Source organism: Lycorma delicatula, chromosome 10 (genome assembly GCF_047948215.1).
Source record: "Lycorma delicatula isolate Av1 chromosome 10, ASM4794821v1, whole genome shotgun sequence".
NCBI lineage: Eukaryota > Metazoa > Arthropoda > Insecta > Hemiptera > Fulgoridae > Lycorma > Lycorma delicatula.
The window spans coordinates 35,634,206-35,656,461 of NC_134464.1; the positions used below are offsets into that span (position 1 = coordinate 35,634,206).

At 27.5% G+C, this 22,256-nt stretch overlaps 1 protein-coding gene across 1 annotated transcript in view; it reads right to left on the reverse strand.

Annotated features, from left to right (window-relative positions):
- Nucleotides 1-22,256, reverse strand: part of LOC142331713 (uncharacterized) — a 124,550-nt gene that overhangs the window by 65,512 nt on the left and 36,782 nt on the right. The gene's annotated exons all lie outside the window — the stretch shown is intronic.

Genomic DNA, 22,256 nt, shown 5'->3' on the forward strand with positions numbered 1-22,256 from the left:
CTGCAGTAGATGTGTTAGTGTAAAACTGCTGGGCCGATTTTGATGTGGTTATCAAAAGGTTATTATAGGTATCATCACCTAAGAGTAGGTTCTTAGATTAGTTCTAAGCTGCCAGGGGATGTTGCAGTAGATATGTTTCTTCAAATGGCTTCTTGGAGTTTTAACATGTTTAATTTTATCACTTGTGTTAATTGCTAATATTCATAAAATCAGAAAAACACCAGTGTATTTACTATGTTTATGTTGGCATTTCTTGAGATTTTATATTAGAGAAGTGGTTTAAAGCTTTCTTTGAAAAATCTGATTTTGATAGGTTTCAAGTTCTGAGTATTCTTCTTTGTTTCTTTTCACTTCCCTTCATAATATCTATAATTAATCCCCTCCTACCACCATTCCTCTCCTTCCTGTACTTTCCCTTTGAGGTCCTTCCCTGAAAACAATTTTTACATAGGGTATGGCTCAACCAAGAATTTTTCCTTTTCATCAATATCTTCATTAAATTCAGTAGCGCTGCTACTCTTCTCAGTATGTCTTTATTTCAGAGTTTATCTTGTCTGCTTTACTTTCTTAATTTTCTCTATAACCAATTTAAAAATTATCTAGTTACTTCTTCTCTAACCTTTTTTACTGTTAATGTTTCAGATCTGTATAGAAACAAAACTCCACACAAAGCGGTAGGCATCCTTCTTCTAGAGTTTGTTTGGATCCATCTCACTCCTGTAATCCTTCAATATTTTCAACAGTTCTTTTCCTCTAGATATTAAGCTTCTTAATCTTTCCTTATACCTTTCATTCCAATTTCAATAACATTCTCCAGTGGAAATGCTTTCTTCCAGTCAACATATTTTTCTCAACATCCTCATACCTCTATCTGCATCACATGCCCTCCTTTCTCAGGCTGAACAAGCCTTCTTTCATATTCTCTTCTATTTTTCCTGCTGTAATTTTTAGCATAAATGTCTAAAATAACTAATATAAGTAACTGTATTGTAATGTTTATAATCATTTATGGTATTTTTGTTTGGTGAGGCCAAACTTAACACCATGGAATGTGGTGCATTAAGAGGATTGAGTCTGTTAAATTTAAAAAACACCTGATTGAAGAAGGATTGTAGAGAATTTCAAATGGGGTAATGTATCTCAAATGAGACTAGTCTTAAGAAAATTTTAACTTGTTCATGTTTTTAACCTGTAAAAAATAATGTGATTAGAAGAGGTATTTGTAATAAATAAAAAAAAACTGCACAGCCACCTATTTTATTTCATAAAAATAAGACTGTGTATTTTAAAACTTTTACAAAGAATTTCAACCTACTGATTTAAAAATTTGTTAATTAATCTTCTTGAAATAAAGAATTATCAGGCTGAGGAAAGTTTTCAACACTTATTGTACAAGTAACATTATACAAGCAGTAAATTTTTTCTTTTTATCCTACTCAAAGAAGTAGAATTAAGTTTTTAAGTTTTTAAGTGGATAGAAGTTATTAATTTTTCAGAAAATTTTTTAATTTTTCAAAAAAGACATGCAAGTATAAAGAATGTGAAAGACATATGAAAAATTTTCATATTTATATCTCTGGATATTTTTTCTTCTGTTTAATATATATAATCATTTTCCTAAGTTTGGTACGATCCTCATCTTTGTAAAAAATTGTAGTCTTGTTTTTCAATATCACCAAGCTAACAATGGCTGTTGCTTTGTAGCAGTAATCCATTAAATAATCATATTAAAATAAAGATAATTAATTTTAAAATAAGAATACTTTAAGTCTTTGTTTTTTATATCAGTTTTGTAATAATTTATTGGTAAAAAACTTCTTATGTTGTGTTTCCTTTTATTTTATGAAATAGATTTATATTTATTTTCTAAACTCTGTTATTCTTTTATCAGCTCCTTATTGGATGTATGATCCTTATTGGACTGTATGATCAGATGTATTAACACTTAAATGAAGATATGGCAAAACAACACAGCTCATTTTCTCTTTATTATTTAGGATTAGAATCTTACCCCCCTGTTTGATAATGCATAAAAAATTACTTATTTCTAGATTTTCCAATACAGTAAATAAATTTTTAATCAGAGAACTGAGTCCTTAGCCTTATTGTATATTGTTATTTTTTTTTTCATTTATTTTTTTTTCATATGGGATAGTCAGATGATTTGTTAATTTTTCTTCAATAATGTGTCCATACTATATTATGTAATGTCCATACAGCGACACTTAAAAGATATTATAAAAAAAATAAAGAAAAAGTTCATAATGATCTAACGACAAAAAATAATAATGAACATCAGCCTCCACTCATAGGAATTCTATATTATTACCTATATTCCTTTTTATTGAATTTTTTAATAAATTATTTTTTTTTGTAATTGGATTTCTGAGAGGAAAGCAATAAAAATAAATTAATAAAAAGAAAAGTAAGATCAAATGTTTAATATAGTGCACTGAGAAAGCATATAGAATTATAGATTTAAAGATGGAGTAAAATCTGAAAGAGTGATTGTCATACATAATTGCTAAGAGATTATAATCAGTATGTGATTTCAGGAATAGGTTGCATCAGGATGAAAGGAAGGCAATATGGTAATGATAGTTTGGTTTCCCAATCTAATGCTAGAAAATTCCCTCCACAGCACAGCTCTTCATCACCCCTACCTATGACGACAGTAATTGCTATTTTAAAATGGAACATTTTATAAAAATTCATTTACATATATCATTTCACCTAATAGAACATTAATATTAAGTTTGATAAAAATTGTAAAACTATGTCACATACACAAACAGATGAAGTTCCAAAAGGTTGCGTTAAAACAGGACTTTATTTTCTTTGGTTAATAACATCACATATATGGTTAATTACTCTTCATCTATGTATGCTTGTGTGACCCACCAGGCTGGTCTAGTGGAGAACGTGTCTTTGAATGTTTTTGAAGTCGAGAGTTCCAGCATTCAAATCCTAGTAAAAGCAGTTAGTTACTTTTATATGGATTTGAATACTAGATCGTGGATACTGTTTTTTGGTGGTTGGGTTTCAATTAACCACACATCTCAGAAATGGTCGACCTGAGACTTTACAAGATTACACTTTAATTACATTCATACATATCATCCTCTAAAGTAATATCTGATGGTGATTCCCAGAGGCTAAACAGGAAAAAAAGGTATGCTTGTGTAAATTGTCAATAATGAACCATTCACTATATTCATAGTGGTTGTTCCTATCCCAACAAATACAATTCATCATTTCTGTCTTCTTGTTAAAATAATTTTTTTAACTTTTCTTCATTTTAGGTGGTTACTTAAAATTCAATTACACTTTTTTAATTTATTGATTTATCTTTTCATTACTAAGAAAACAGATTATGTAAGATTTTATTAAACATCAGATTATATTACTATGAAACTTGAATATTTTTGTTTCGTATTTTGAAGTAAATTTTTTATATAGTAAAACATTTATTTAACATTAATATTATTTACAGATCATTAAAACAGGCTAAAAAGCTTAATATGATTAATGGATGTTGTTAAAAGTTTGAAATTCAGTGAGCAGAGGAAGTGTGTAATTTAATGTAATATTAAGCAGAGTTTCTAGAGCACTGATAAGTTACAACAATTTGGTACTTTACACTATCTGTTTTTTTTTTTTTGTTGTCTGTAACATATCTTGTAAAGCACCATAGCTAAAAGAAACAACAGCAGTTATTTCTACAGAAGTAGCATCACAGTTGTTTTCTTCAGAAGAAATTGTGCTTGTTATATAAGCTATTCCTTGTTAAACGACATGCCATTGTTTCTTATAGGGCGTAATGTTATCTGCATTTGATGATTTTGGCATGCTGATAGATAATAACAACAAATTCTGGGCAGTAAAGGAGGTTAGAGGAAACTACTTCACTCCTTATATTCCTTATTAAGCTTGACTTGGATATTTTATTTTTTGTCAGATCACTTATAGTCATTCTGCTACCCCATCTTGTTTTCACGGAGCGTGAAGTTTTAATTATTGCATCAGTTGGGTTTGAAGAAGTAAATTTTATAATGGATTAAAAGGTTATTATCTAAGAAAGGAATTTCAAAGGATTGGACAGTTTTACTGATAATTGTCAAATGTTGCAATAGAAACCTGGTTAAATGTATAAATTAACAAATTAAATGTGTTATTGATCCATTTACTTTGCAGTGATTAAATTATGTGTGGTAGATAACTGTAAATCAGTTCAATTTTGTAATTACCACATAATTATATAAATCATTTCATTTAATAAATATTTTTGGATAAATGACATTCACTATCTAGGTTACACATCCTGACCATACCTTGCTTTACTTTGTGCTAAATCTAGATTATATATTTTATTTTTATCTAAATTTTCAGCCCTAAGAGTTTATATAATGGGATCACAATTTATATAATGATCCTTGGTAAATGCCATATTTGTATATATAAAGTTCTTTGAAATTAATTTGATATTTTATTTTTTTGATGATAAGATAGATAAATTAATAAATTAAAAAAATTATTAAGAATTAATATTTTTAATAAACACTAATAATTCATAAATTCTTGTTTCCATAGTAATAAGAACATTTAATCTTGTACAGAACACTTACTGATAAATATAATATTCACATGTTAACATTTATGTAAAATTTATAATGAAAAATAATTAACATTAATATAACATGTAAAAAAAATCACAAATATTAAAAACAATAAGAAATATTTCAAAAAATGAAATTTTTTGCCATAATTTTCTTTCACGCTTAAATTGTGGTAAAATCGGTAAGTTTTAAAGGAAATTTACCATACACAGTTAAGTTTTATTAAAACACAGACCAAATTTTGAGTAATGTAAATTACTGTAGCTTTTGTGAATAATCATAACTGACAAATAAAATTAAATCCTGCACAAGTAAACTAATAAATAAAAAAAAAAAAAAAATGGGGTTTGTAGAATTACAGCATATGATAGCTGATTATTTAACCTTTCAGTTTGTTGATAGAAAGTATTATAATGTGGCCGGAGTTTTATTAATTACTATACTTATAAAAGTAACGGCAGTTATATTATGGAGAATGGGCTTAATCGGAAGAAATGTGTCACAACGACGTTCATCTCTTCTTGTAGATAGAACGAGTTCTGATAATACTATAGTTGCAGTAGCTCCTTCAACAAGCAAAAATCATCCGTCATCTAGCAGGGAGGAAGAGAAAAATAGATCGAGACATATTAGAGAACTGGGAAAGCCAGTAAAATCTGATTTCTTTCATCAAGGATTTGAATTTTCTAAAACAAAGAAGTATTAAATTTATTCAGTTTGCTCATAGGTTAAATTTTATTTGTGATTCATATTAAAGAAAAAGAAAAAAAAAGAATAGTATTGAAGCAATTAGTTTTGTGTTTCTCATTAAAAAAAAAAAAAAACAATTTTTTATTTATAATCTACAGAAAATGACCGATGAAGATCACAATTTTAACAACTAAGGTAGAAGATAAAAGTAGAAAAATTATTGAAATTGAATGGATAACTTTTATCGCTTTGTTGGAAAACTTGAATTTTATGAAATGTTTAATATATTTGTACCTTGAAACATTATATATATTTATATTTACTCTGTGTTTTATCTTCTACATTATATTAATTATATTCATAAATAAATTTTGAATTATTTTTTACAAAGATAATTTTTATTGTAATATCTGATTGAACATGTAGTGAGTGCAATAGGTGTATAATAAATATAGGTAAGCTAAGATAACGGGGTAAGATATATAATCATTTTTAATAATGGCATAATTGTTATAAAGTACAATAATATCCTTTGCCTGAAAAAATAGGAAAATTGAGGAATATATTTTTATTCGTCAGTGTGCCAAACACGTTATGTTATTGAAATAACATTTAGCCATTTTTATGAATTAAATAAATCATGTTTGTTATATTTTTACATCCTTCACCCAAGAGATTTGCTACATTGTGAACATCTTTTATATATAATATTAATTTGAACTGGTGTACAATTAGACATTGTATAAGTCAGAGCAACTAAGTAGGTGTATTATTCCATAGCTAACAAGAGGAATTACTTCAACCATCGGCATTGAAGACCAAAGAAAAGCACAGTATTCTTTGATCTTTGTTCCCTTTCAATGTTAAGCAATATCTTAATTGTATTATGTTCACTCATAGAGGAATGATTCAGAGGATACATTTTTCTGTTTCTATGGCAGTAACGATCTAACCAAGGATGATATTTCACTAGACAGTTATGTTGTTTACAATGCATATTTATAGAAAATATTATAGTAAAGTGGTTACTTTCCATATGCATATGAAACTTCTGAAGTTCAAGAGAATCAGAGCTCTTCTAATACCTCAGGTTCAAAGAAAATGGGACTTAGAGTTTATCATCACCTTTATTTTAGTGGGTTCATCATGTTGATAGGTTGAAATGTTTACTGATGAAGAAAACAGGAAACTACTCTCCTCCTCAGTTTGTTATGGTATATTTGTTATTCATTGGAATGGATGTATTGTTTTCCAGAATGACTCATGTCTAATTTCTTGTTTGTTTAGAACCTTAAGTGATTTATGGCACCTAAATAAGTTACAAACAAGATTTTTGTTTTTCATTATTTAATATAATAATTTAAACACAAGGGCTTCATCTTTTACAGTTTAGACAGTTTTTATAACTCATTATTTTAAACCTTAAATTCACAACATTTTCTATTGGGTTTTTCTTCAATTGGTTTTCTTCATATTCTACTTTACAGAAAACTGAATAACTTATATAGAAAAAATTGATTACAACAGATTTTTGTTAATCTGTATGTATACAAGGTAGACTGTCAGCTTCCCAATTTATTAATGAGAATCCAGTTATAAATAACTTAAAAGTAGCTTTTTATTAATGTATGTTAATAAACATCAGATGAAATGTTCCAAATATTGTCCTTGCACTCTTATGCATTTGTGGCAACATTTAAACATTTAAATACACATTTTTTTCCAATTAAGATTTGCCCATTTACTAAATGAACTAAATTTTCTACAGCTTAAAAGATGAAGCACAGTGAGGAGGTGACTCATCTTGCTGCCAAACATAGGAATGGCTGATGTCAAATACATGATTGTATAAACAATTTCATAATTTCTTAAGGTATGAATCTGCTTGTTTTAATTGGTCTCAGTACTAATTTTTTGCGATACTACACCTTTCATTTAACTTGAGATATGTTTACTTCCTTCTCCATTATTACATGAGGATTTTCATCAGACTAATAAACACTATGACTGTTTAATTTGATTAGATGATATTGTGACTTAGACAAATTAGGATCTGCTTCATGGTAAATAATAAATTCCTCGTAAAAATCCATCCTTCTGTCAAAATAATTTTTTCTAAATGCTTCAAGAAATCAGTGGCCGATAACACTTTAACTTTAGTTCCTCTAGAATATTTTGTAAACTTGTGGCTATTTCCAGTATAACAGAAGGTTTTCTTGTGATTGATGTTTATCCACCAGTACAAAGCCTATTAGCCAATAGATTGTTTTCTTGTTTGTCAACTAGTACAAAGCCCATTAGCCAATAGATTGTTTTCTTAAGTGTGCAACTACTTGGCCTACGTGATCAAAGAGAATCTTCAGTGCTTATAGTTTTTCAAATTTTATGTTTAACTTATACAAATTTTGACAGATTAGTTGTGAAAAATTATGAAATTTCAAATGTAATGCTATCTGGAAAGCAGAAGAATTATTATTTTTTCACAAACATTGAAGGCATAAAAACTTGCTCTTGTTTTGTGAACTTAAAAGACATTATTCTCATTTTTGGTTATTCTCATTTTGGTAGCAATGTTTCTCACGTTTTACAGAATATATGTTTGTATTTGTAGAAAAACTTGACTTTTTTCCCACTGTGTTCGGATGTGTTTTTTAATATTTTTTATTAAAACAAGAAGTTTACATCAAGCATTTAAGTGAAATTATTTTCAAGACTAAAAATATTTTTTCCATGCTGTTTTATCAACTCTATCACACTGAAACACATTGACTTCATTTTACTTCAGAGAATGATGTGTATGAATGTAAATCTCAGATCAACCATTTGTGAGATGTATGGTTAATTGAAACCCAACCATCAAAAAACACCTGTACCCATGATCTAGTTTTCAAATCCGTAAAAAAGTAACTATTTTTACTCGGATTTGAACCTTACAACTCTCAACTTCAAAATCAGCTGATTTATGATAAATTTACTACTAGACCAACCTAGTGGGTTAGCACCACAAATGAATGTGAATGTGTGTAAATTAACATTTACATTTAAGACAATTATAAAAAGTTATTTTCGTTTGCTTGGAGTTTATATATTGGAGTTTCACAGAGCTAAATGTATTAGTGTATTTATTTATTCTGTTCAATTTATTACTAAATATATATACAAAATTAAAAAGTGTTTCTGTATACATACTAAAAAGTAGAAAAATGGTGTTTTTTTTATATCTGATAAGTCTTTTTTTGTTGGACATCCCTCACTATGTGCTACAACCAATATATCTACGTTATTTTGAACTTTTGAAGTGGGGTCGTACTGTATTTTGCACCATATTTTTATTTACGAATACCACTTCATCCTTATTAGTTATAATAAGTTTTTTTACCTATATTTTTACTAAGCTTATGAAATCAGATGTGTACCGGTTTAGTTTATTTAAAAAAATAATTGTTACTTACTGAAATAGCTATTACTTGAAAATTAGCTGGTGTCTGGAAAAAGTTTGGTTCAAAAATGTTATAAATTTAACCCATTTTTTGGTCATGTTCGATTTTTGGTAGGAACATTTTGCATTGTTATACCTAATTTATTATATATATATATATATATATATATATATATATGTATTCATGTTTTTTTGAAAACCATATATTTTATTCATTATAACCTATTAACATTTGTTTGTTTTTAGGTTTTATAATCTTGTTCTTTTATACCATTAAACAGTTTTTTTGATTTTTAGATTTATATATTTAACACTTTCTTTTGCTAACAAATAATTGTTTTATGAAGAGCCTGAATTATGTTTAGGTTTCCATATGTTATTTGTTGAAATTAAACTTTCGAATTGTATATAATTTTGTTTATTCCGTTACTGTTTTCTAAAAAATTTATTTTTAAATTGCATTGTAGTCTGTAGAATAGAATTTTTTTTGTTTTGACTTTCAGGAGATGATTATTTGACTCCCCCTTAAATATTCTCCCTTAAAGACAATCCCTTAGTTGTTAGAGCTCTTTAAAGATAAAAACCAATATAATGTTAAAAAAAAGTTCAGTTTGTAAGTCCTAAAAGAGATTGTTTTGGAAATTTTTTTTGCTTTAAAGTAACGTTGATGAAATTCAAAAAATAATCTTATTAATTATTTTTCCTTTCCGGGTATCATAGCTTTATAAATATTCTACCAGGAGGAAAGTATGGTAATCAGTCAAAATTGGGGTATGGTATTTTTTAATTTCTTGACTTTTCATGTCCCAGGGACCAAAAAAAAAATGGGTAACAACAGGTACATATGTTGGCTTTTTGAACGTTTTGATTGAAGAATTTGATTTTGGTGAAATTTTGTAAAGAGACTTGTGTATATGGAGCTAGTTTTTGGGTAACTTTTGTGGTCAATATCTCAAGGAAGTAGGTAGTTTTTCTGGGCGTCATTTTCTCAAAATTTTGCAAACATAACCCAAAAAGAAATAAACATGTTTTTTCACAAAGGAAAACCATTTTTGTGCATTTTATCTCTTTTGGTTTTTTTTATTGTATGTACTTTTTTAACTTTATTATTCTGTTTGTAACACCTGAGGAAGGTACTGTATATCAAAACAGATATTATGATTTTTTAAAAATAATTTAGTGAAAATAAAATACATATTTTTTTTTTTTGTTATGAATTTTCATCAAGTAATGGTTTCATCTATCGATTAAACGTAACCACCAATTTATATTAAGCTTATAATACATGCTTGCATATATTTAAAAAAAAATTTGTTCTAAAATTTTTCCCCTTTCCCAAAAATCGAATAAAGCTATCTTTTTATTCATTGCATATTTTTTTACCAAATTTTTTGTTATGTCTATTTACTAGACATAGTAGTTGTGCAAGTGACTCCAAAAATACTTTGGGGACAATATTAAGAGTCGGGGAGCCGATAAAAAATTAAAAATATTGTTTTTATTTAATTTAAAAAAATTATTTTTTCTTGGTTTAAACTTACATTATTAAAATTTTAAATAATTAACTTTAATAATAATACTACAATTAAATTTAATCATATTCACCCCCCCCCAAAAAAAAAAAAGGTCACTAGGTTGTATATTTCTCATTGAAGTTTTTTACGTTCTTCCATTTTAAACAGTAAACATAAAAAAAATTAAAATTAAAAATAAAGATTTTTGAAATCTTTTTTAAAAATTCTATTAAAAATATTTAAGCAAATCTATTAAATAAAATAGTAAATAAAAAATTTTAACTTTGCTTTGGTTTATTTAAATATATAATGATAATTTTACAATAAAACATCATCATAAATTACACACCCCAAAAAATTCCTAGGTATCTTTTTCTCTTGTATCTATGTTTTTTCCACTTTAAGAATAAACAACCAGTGCCAGAAAAATATAACATTTTTTTTTTAACTCGAATTCAAAGCGACTAGTATAACAACAACAGTTGTTATTAATTTGATGTTATTTCTAATAAAAATAAAAATATTAAACAATAAATATATTTTAATATCAGTTTTTAGTAGATATGTTTTAACGTTGTCCAGGTTACGTCAATTTGTTACGGTAGGCCATAGTTTTTCTTTATAGGAATACTGTCAAGGTCTTTATCTCCACCTCCAACCACCAAGCTTTCTTTTCGCACGTAAGAAAATTTTGCTGTCGCTTTCCATTTCATAATATCATCATCTATCGTGAATTTTCTCACTTCATTTTTTTATCACCAGCTTAGTCATCATCTCCCACAATTCTTGCTGTCACTATTATTATTATTATTATTATTATTACTGTGACTGTTCTATTAGAATAATTGGTTTTCTATCAATCGATAAAAAATGAAATTGACGCTCAGTCAGTCAATCGCTTTGATTGATTCTTTTTTTATTACTTTTCTTTTTTTTCTACGATTTTAATTTAATTTAATTTTTCCGTGTATCTAATTAATAAAGTTTTTGTCATAATTAATAAATAAATTAATCCAGTTCGATCAAAGTAAATTATTTGAAGATTATTATGTTACAGCCGATGAATCTTTGTTATGCGATTATTTTTATTTTTTTAATTAGACTAATAGATATTACCGTATATTAGTCGGGATCATCTGAATAACTCTTTTAATACCGATTTATTAAAACTTGATTGTGGTTTTGCTGTCTACATTTATTTATTCAGATAATACCATTATTAGGAGATAATTCTTAAAGAGAGTTCATGTCGTATTTTACTGCATAACAATTAGATAGATTTCATAAGAAAGCTACCTATTGTAATGGGTACCATGATTCGACTTCCGGAAAATTACGATTCGATATATCATTGGGTTTCACATCCCCCAGACTCCAAAACCACCGTCACTTCAAAAGTATATATATACTTATATAAATTTCACTTTCTTGTGGAGATGATAACTGGCGTAATTTTGTGCCAATCACTTTCAAATTGATACATAAAATATAGCGACCCAAAATCTCACTCGAGATCGTTAATGGGAAAAATCGGACCATGGCAGTGGGATTAGGAGGCGGGGTTTTTCGAAAAAACATAATATCGTTTTAATTTTCATATTAGGTAAAATATCGAATTCGTTTAAAGTTTCTACTATTCTTTAGATAAGGGCCTAAATCTAAGTATAGTTTTTTGATGTCACCAATCAATGGCCCAGGGGTTGGAAAAAATGCAGTTTCGAAGACAAAAAAAAAATCATACCTCCTTTAAATAGACGCAGTATCGAACTGTTAGTGGTCATTAGTCCTTTAAACATTACCTAAAACTTTGTCTGAAACAATTTTTTAATGACCAACCTTACGGCAAGGGATAATCAAAATGTTGCTAGAATTCTAAGATGGGGCTTGCCGTATCCTAAACGTGTGAAACTTTTTTCACATGCAACCATTATCGGATTGAGTAAAATTGAAGTTTTTCTTAACTTTAAGCTGGAAATCTCTTTTATCCTCTACTTAGCACCGGTTAGATCTACCTCCGCCTTCCGGCGTGCCGAAAGAGATTTGTTTTTTGGATTCTTTGCACTACTACTAAGCTTACAGACATTAAAAAAATTTAGTTGAAATATATGCAATAAATAAAAAGATAACTTTTTAATTTTTGGAAAAAGTGGAAAATATTTTCTTTTTAATGTTAAGATATACATGCACGAATGTACTGAATTAATATAAAATGGACTTATGTTTAATTGATAGATGAAACATAAATAAAATTACATACAACGTAAAAGGTAAATAAAAAAACAAAAAAAGATAAAATGCAAAGAGAATATGGTTTATCTTTATGCAAAAACACGTTTATCTTCTTTTGGGTTTAGGGATAGCTTTTTGATGTTTCGGAAAGGGGGAACTTTGGGCAAAATTTTTTTTTAAATGGTAAGATCATGCACGCATGTACTGAACTTAATCTAAAATGGGGTTATGTTTACAAAATTTTGAGAAAATTTACCCCAAAAAACTATCTACCCCCATCCCCTGGAAATATTGATTTTAAAATTTTACCAACAAATTTCCCCATACACGAATTTCATCAAAATCGTTTATCCAGTCTAAAGTTAAGCTTCAATCACGCAAACACAGGTATAGACGTAGGATCATTACTCCCCATTTGGGTAAATCATTTTTTGACTTATTTACCTTACTTTCCTTTTTGCAGCATATCTCTAAAGCTATGACGCTAGGAAAATAAAAAATGGAGCTGAAAAAGGTATGAAAAATTAAGCACTAGTGTGAAATCTGCATAAGTTCTGAAAAGCACTATCCTTGCTTATACCAAAAATTTAGTTTACTTCTTATTTTATTAGTTTTCATTAAACCAAATAAAAAAGAAAAGATAAGATTGCTTACTCTTATTTAATCTCAGATTTAATTTGGTTATCTGAAGATCAAAACTAAAGAAAAAAAAATGTTTTTCCGTATTCTTCATTGGCAGATTTATTAGACATTGTTATATCATGACATACACGCACTATTCCATTAACGTATTTAAATGTATATTGATGTTCAAATGCAATACCAAAAACTTGATTGTTGGAATCAGCCATATTAGTATTGCCAGCTTATGAAATAAATTATTTAGACAAATTTATATAAAATTAAATTTTAACTACCTTTTAAGTTGTCTAATAAATTATTGTATTTGTTTTTTTTTTTAATTTCGATCATTTATTTTTCTGAAATATTTAATTATTTTTTTGTTTTGTAATATTGAAAATTTTGTTTCGTTTAATTTTTGATAAACATATCAAAAATTGTTTTGAAATTCTTGCATTTAGTTTCAGTGGACTTATTCATAAAATTTTACTCAGAATCAAATTCTCTATAACTTTTTTTTAAACCTTTATGTGTTTATCATCCATTTAAGAAAGTTATTTTACACAAAACTAAAAAAATAGTGTGCTTTTCCAACCCAGTTTTATTTTAGCATAGATTTATCGAAAACACTAAAAATACAATTCGGAACCCATTTTTATAATTTTTCAGGTCAGATTTCATATAAAACTGATAAATTTACCGCTTAATTTGGGTTCTAAGAATTATAGTCTTGCTTAATTTTACTAAGGCGAAGAAATCAGGACTAATTCGTTAACCAACACTCGCTAACGAAGCGTTTCCGAATCTACGTTTAGTATATATGAATCTTCTTGATTTTCACCAGTAGATCATGTTCTGAATTTTTGTTACATTTTTCGTGAATTATTTTGTATAAATGGCACGATTAAAACAAAAAAAAACTGCACAAATTGGAAATGCTAATGGGATAAATTTATTCTAACCACGGTAATTACAGTTTATATCGTTAAAGAAAAAGCTTTTTTAATTCTGTAAGCTGTTGTATTTTTTAATTATTAATCAATTTTATTAAATTTAAAAAAATAATTAACACAAAATATTTAATGTTATATTGCATTTTACAATTAGTTGATAGCGCATGTAAATTAAGATTAATTAGCGCGGAACATCTAAGAAATGTATGCAGTTTTTACGCATAGAAAGTTTTCATTTTAATCTAATTGGAAAAAGATAGTATTTTATATACTGCAAACGAGTTTATTAAAACCGTTGCGAGTACTGAAATTTATATATTGTGTAATTTTAATTTAAAAGATAATGCCAACGATCAAAGTAAATTAAAATAGATAGCTTTAAAATAATACATAGGAAAATTTGCGCTCGCATCTTTACGCATCGACCTTAAAACCGTTGCACAAGAAACCGGTGATTCTTTGAAGCCAGGCAGTGAGTTAAAAATGATGTATTATGTAGCTTTTAATCGCTTGTAATATGGAAGGCATACCTTCACACATTTTATTTCAATGTCATAAAGAATGGTGTCGTTGTTTCAAATAAAACAGAATTTATTGTACTAACAATTATGTTACATCTATATTACTTTTCCCAATGTGCATTCATTATATTATTAAACTTGCTTAGATGAAAGCGCATTCCTTTTTTTCCTATTTACTTAAGTGTAACATATTAATGTCACTCATACATTTACGGATATGTATAGCAAAAGTAAAAGAAAAATTCATTCGAAAATATTGTTCAACCGATTTCACTGACCTCAAAAGAAATTTAAATCAAGTAGTGAATGATTTGTTTATTATATTCACAGAAGGTGTAGATCTGACTTATAATATTCGATTATAATTTTTTTTTTTTTTAAATAATAACTTTTCAAATAACAAGAATTTTTTCTATATTTAAAAATATTTTTCCCAACTCATAATGTGATTAGTATTATCTAGGGTTGTTTATAAGGTTAACCATTAACCATGTTCAAATATTAACGTTTATGTTTGGTTCGAGTACCAATGTTATACAAATATAGTATTATCATTGAGATTCAATTAATGGTACTGTTTCTGGTATATCCGATATGAATCTGGGAAAATCAAATACCGAACTGTTATTAAATCTGTATTTATAATGACTGTTCTTTTATCTAAATCAATAAATTAAGAAAAGATAATGTAAAAAAAATAATAAAAAATCCCTTTCGGCACGCCAGAAGGCAGAGGTAGATTTCACCGACGCTAAGTAGGGGATAAAAAAAGTTTTCCTACATAAAGTTAGAAAAATTTCAAATTTACTCAATACGACAATGGTTGCATGTGAAAAATGTTTCACATGTTTAGCATACGTCAAGCCCCATCTTAAAATTCCAGCAACATTTTGGTCTTCGTTTGCTGTAAGGGTTGGTCATATCAAAAATTGTTTCAAAGGTTTTAGGTAATTTTCAGAGTACTAACGACCACTTTAAACCGATTCAATACTGTGCCTATTAAGGGAAATATGATTTTTTGTCTTCAAAATTCTGTTTTTTCAACCTCGTGGGCCAACGGTTGGTGATATCAAAAAGCTTTACTTACATAAGTTTTAGGCCCTTATCCAAAAAATAGTAGAAACTTTAAACGAATTCGATATTTTATCTAATAAGAAAGTTATAGCGATATTTTGTTTTTTTCGAAACAGCCCCCATGGTCCGATTTTACGAAAATTTATTACAACAACGTCTTTCGATAATGATACAGAACTCAAGTCTGTTTACTAATTGTAACAGTTACCAAACAAAACTGACTTTAGATCTGTGACCAGGGGCGATAATAAAATGATTTTTGAATGGATATTTAAAGATAAGTTATTTCTTCTTCCACCCAGACTTTATGTCTGAAATGTTTTAGTACATCAATCAAAGGACATATTCCTAAATTGGTACTGGTGTTTAAGTATCCAATAATAATTCAATAGATTTATTCAGAATTATATACAGATGCTTTGTTATGCAGATACCCATCTGGAACTGCATTATACTCGTATCAAATAAAAAAGCGTTATGGATGTAAAGCGAAGAACTTCTAGCTATTTCCCGCAAGTCTGATATAATATTAACGAATATCTTTCAATTGTTGATATTATTGCCTGAAAGATGGGATATGATCCAGGATAATTACCAGACACTATGGGATGGTGCAGTAATCTAGACGTACTCTCTTCACCCATATCAAATTAAGACATTAAGGGTTTCTTTATAAAAATTTTAAAAGTATATTAAAATTAATCTTCCCTTGGATTTAGAATAAAATGATTTTTCTTTACGATAATCACGACAGATTTAGATAGCTCGACTAAACATTACTGTAAATATAAAGTACAGGAAATGCACCTGATAATTTTTTTTTTTTAGGTAGATTTCTTATAAAATCTACCTACTGTAATGGTTACTGTAATTCCACTTCCGGAAAATTTACGCATGTCTTTGTGTTTCACACCCGCCAGACTCGAAAACCACAGTCAGCTCAAAAGTATATATATATATATATATATTTTACTTTCTTGCGGACACGATAACTGCCGTAATTTTGCGTCAATCACTTTCAAATTGCTCCTTAAACATAATTCGTCCAAAATCTCGGTCGCGTTCGTTAACGGCCAATATCGGACCATGAGGGTGAAAATGGGGAGGCTTTTTCGAAAAAAAAATATATCGCTATAACTTTCTTATTAAGTAAAATATCGAATTCGTTCCTATTATTCTTTGGATAAGAGCCTAAAACTTATCTAAGTAATGTTTTTTGGCGCTGGGGGTGAAAAAAATTGGGTTTCGAAGGCAAAAAAATCATTCCTCCCTTAATAGGCACAGTATTTAATATCTTTAAATTGGTCGTTAGTCCTCTAAACATTACGTAAAACTTTTGTCTGTAACAATTTTTGATATGACCAATCCTTACGGCAAGGGATGACCAAAATAAAGCTGGAATTGCAAGAAGACGGAGCTTGTCGCATGCTAAACATGTGAAACTTTTTTTACATGCAACCATTGTCGTATTTAGTAAATTTGAAGTTTTTCATAACTTTAAGGTGAAAATCTTTTTTATCACCTACTTCTTAGCACCGGTGAAATCTACCTCCGCCTTCCGGCGTGCAGAAAAGGGATTTGTTTATTTATGTGATTGTTTTTCTTCATAAAATAGTGAATTATAACCAAAACGTAGTTACCGGAATGTCCCCATCACTAAAGGAAAATCTCGATTCGTTAGTATCAATTTGCAGAGTTAAATTTCTAATTTAACTTTCGATATCAATTTTCATCATTGAAAAAAAAAAAATTTATATTTGGAGACGCTGTCTGCCAAGATGGCCTAGCTGCGGAGGGCGTGCCCACGGCAGCTAGTATATATATATATATATATATATATATATATATATATATATATATATACTATTCCGAATCCAGCAGAACTTTTTATAGATTTATAACTTGTTATAGATTTTTTAGATGAGAACCGAATTGATTATCCATTTCTAAAATATAAAATTCTTATAATGGTATACTCAAAGTATTAGGAGTTTTATTTTAGATATCATGTTAGTGACTAAATCGCAGAACGTTTTTAGTCGGCATTTATTTAATTAGCACCCATACCCGTCTGTGTATCTCAATCAATGAATACGTATCGGTGTCAATCAATATGCACCCATCTTTGTTGCTGAAATTCCTCCCTCCCCCGATAGAAACAAATGTTACCAAAGAAGATAAATTTTTTAATTTTTTCGTGAAATTTGAATATCAGATGAAAATAATAGTTTACTTGAAGTATTAAAAAATAACAAATACTCAGTCTTTTAAGTTTATTGTATGAATTTTTATGATTCATGAGGTTTCGTGCATGTCTTAATTTTGCGTATGGTTTAGTGTAAGTATTGATTAAAACAAACCATTTTTGAGTGGAACAGTATATGTGCTTCTGCCATTAATACAGTTTTGTATTTACATCATTTTAGGTATATCTATTTTATTAGAGACCAAAATTTTGGGAAAATAACGAAAATTGATATTCTTTTTATAAAATTTTTTTGTAATATTTATCAAAAATCTATATTAATCATTTATGTTAAAAAATAAAAGTTTAAAAGAATTCTGTATAAAAATTTGTGAATTATTTACGATTTAGATTGAAGATTGAGTCTTCTGATGTCTTAATTTAATTTTAAAATTAATTACTGTTAAGTAATAATTAGGAAATAAATATTAAATTATATGACAAATAGTGAATTGAATACTTCGGATAGCCTATACTTTGTTTACGTAAATAAATAAATTAATGATTGAACATTTTATGACTGTATTGTCATTAAACGGGCGCTGTGGAAAATTGCTTATTTAATGTACTTTTCGATAAATTTGGACACAATTAATTAAATTTTTTTGTACACATAAAACAAAATTGTTTTCACTAAATTTTATTAAATTTCAGCACTTTATATATTTATATTTATTATTTTTTTATGCATCTCTCTAGCTAAAAACCTGGAGAACTGGCCAATGAAAATATTCTAAATCAAGATTGCTAATTTTCGTTTTTTATTTTTTAAATTTTAAAAAAAAGAAGGAAACAGATCGATTAATTCAAGTGTACTACTATTTTCTAAATTTATTTATTTTTATTGTAAATTTTGAATACCTAGAACTAATTTAAATTATTTAACTTTAAGATAATAATTTTTTTAAAATTTACGTATTATTAAAATAATTATAATCCTAGTGAAAATTATAGTGAACTAATATCCTTAACGAACTAACAATATCATGGTCATTTATGTTGGCTGGTTAATATAACGTTTCGACAGGAAGTTCACTAAACAGAGCATTACGATGATTAAAATGTTTTGCCCCTCGTTTTAGAAGTCTGATGATATACCTGTCACGAAACTAAACTACTTTCTCGAATACAGTGTAGTGTATTCTTCCATTCCGCACCTTCCAATTTAATACTAAAGTCAAGTTTCAATTTAAGATTACACCGAAATGTATATTGTATAAAGATGTTGTCACGGTCTGTTCACTACCATATAATATATTATAAGAGCGGTATATCTTAACAGGAAATGACAAACTATCAGTAAACATTTACTGCTGATAATTTTTTTTGTTTAAAGGAAATCCGTAATTCTATATGTGATCTAATCATCGATCCATCCGTTGTATTTATTTATTATGTATTTATTGATTTATTTAAATTTTAAATGATATTATTTATTTATCATTTGAATATTATACGTTATTATTTTCTTGAAGTGAACTCATTTTGTATGGAATTTAACAAATTGAAATTAAATTGGTAAAATGAGAATTAATATAAATTAAAAAAATTGAATTGCCAGTCGTAATTAGTTGTGGAAGATTTTTATCCACCGCCAAAATAGCCTTACTATATTAGCAAAATTGTAAGCATTGTTTCCAGGGAACCGAACGTCGCTGAACGGTCAACTATATTGGCATATCTCTATATTTTTTCTTTTTTTATTTAGTTTTTTTAAAGTTATTCTGTAAATAAGTTATTTGACGGTAAAATGATAAAAAAATAAGTTTTGTAGTATAAATATTTATCTTATGCCTTTGAGACTATAGGAGACAGACTATTTGACATCAGGAAGGTAAGCCGTGTCAAGCTGTAGATTTGCGATAAAAATATCCTTTCCACCGTTACCTACCATCCATATACTTATAAAAGATTCCAGCTGCCATTTTGAAACGAAGAATTTAATAAAAAAAAAACCTTACATATGTCGTTGTGGGTAATAAAGCAAAAAATCGTAATGTAAAAATTCGAAAATGCGTTTGGTTGTAACTTCGTCACTAACAAACGGTCCAAGAACAGAAGATCGAATTAAAATAGATCCTCACTTCGTTTGAAAAGTTTCTTTTTGTTTGAATATTTAAGCTACCGTGTAAAGCAGATAAATTTATCACTCTGTTATCACCATTTATAATCCGTCAACCTGAAAAACGGAAGTTTTTTTTTTGTTTCTACGTTCATTTATTCCCAGTTTTTTTGAGCTTAGGCAAAAAATAATTGGCTGAATTTTTTTTTGTTATTACTGAATGCTCTTCCCAACTTAATATTACTGAATAAATATTAAATACAAATGATCAGTTACATCTAATTATTATTTTTTAAGTTATTTCACATAAAAAATGGAATGGTCTTCCTGTGTAAAACTTGTTTGTAATAGTTGAAAAACTTTTTTCTTCATTTAAATAACAATGTTGTAGGAGAGAGTGGTTTTTTTAGTCATAAATTTACTAAAAACCTGATGTGGACAACACATGACTTCCTTGTACGCCTATTAAATTATATTTACACATTTTTTTTAAAATGAAAAGTACATAAAATTTTATTTCATTTTAAACATTGATATTTTTTAATATTTTTTTTTTGTTATTGAATTATTATTCATCGTAATTTTTTTTTTTATAATGAGAGATTAATAATCATTAATAAATCAATTTATTTAAATTTAGCCTTCCCCTAAGATACACATATTTCATTAATTAAAATTTTATTTGACTATAACTCTGGAACCAATGAAAATAATTACCACCTATGATGATATATCGTTGAAAACCTCTCAATAAGGACTTAACTGCAGTTAAGCAAAAGTTTGAAAATCCAATTTGTTTTGAATTTCGAGCACTTTTTGGACACTTTGGTTCAGTCGATTGAAATCAAATAGATATTGCAGCAGTCCTTAATCCAAATTTTCATCATCCTACGGCTAAACCTTTTTAAGTTATGCAAGATATATACGTACGTACATACATACATACATACGTACGTACAGACGTCACGCCAAAACTAGTCAAAATGGATTCAGGGATGGTCAAAAAGGATATTTCTGTTGAAATCTGGAAACCATAATTTTTCGCGATCACAATATTTTCTTTACTTCCTACAAGGAAGTAAAAATGATTCTAAATCTGTTTCATTTGGCCTTACTTTTTAAACGTAATTTTTTAAGAGACTTTTTGCTTCCATTTTTTTACTGAAAATAAAAAGAAAATGCTGATTATTACTTTTTATTTTCCTGCCGAATATAGATAGAAAATCTGTATTTTTATTAAAGAGGAAAGTTGATGATATGTGAAAAATGGGGTGTCGATTTTTTTTGCAAATTTTTAGATTTTAGAATCCAACTAGTTCATTTATATAAAAAAAAAACATACGTATGTATGTATGTATGTATGTGCGTACGTATGTGTGTGGCACTGCTTGTGGTCTTATATATCAGGATTGATAGAACCGATTTTCTTCAAATTTGGTTTGAATATTTTTATATATGGGGCAATTACTCGTATTAATATTTTCAAAATTCTGTAGGGAGCGGCGGATATCGCGGAAAGAAATTCTATATTCTTCTGAGGCAGTTTAGAGGAAACTTGTTACAGCAAATCTGTTACCTGCAATGCATATAAATAATCCCAAAAAATTTTTTTTTCAAAAAAAAAAATTCCCCACTCTTAAAATTCTCCCTTTGGTTAAAATATTTTTCAAAAATTTTTTAAATTGTTTTTACAATTTTTTTTTAAATTATAGTTTCCGGACCTGAAATGCAGAAAGTTGTTTTGTTCGTATTGCAGACAATTTTCTTTTTCGTATTTGTAGCCTTTACTGAAGAGGGGTTAGATTTAGAGAAAAATTTTCTTGACCAATTTGTTTAAGCGTAACCTATATATATATATATATATATGTGAATATTTTTAGAAAAATATTTCTTACAAATTTTATTTAATTTAAAAAAAAATATTTACTTTAATTTTAATGAATAAAAAATTTTAATGAGTAAATATATGTTAGACGGAAATACAAGTTTTACTTTAATAACAATAATATAATAATAAGAAATATAACATTATATTATAAAACATTTAAATTTATTACAAAAAATTATTTACATTATCTGAAAAAAAGTACGAATATAAAAATATTATTAGTTCTATCAGCAAAACGAAAAATCTGATTCGCTGAAAGTAGTAATATTGTACATGTATAGTCTGTTATGTACTCGTATAAAAATAAACTTTTACAAATAATTAAATAACTAGAGATTGTACAAGTAGCTATTTTAATCCATAGTTTAAGAAAAGTAACATTTAAAAAAATTAAAAGTAAGAAA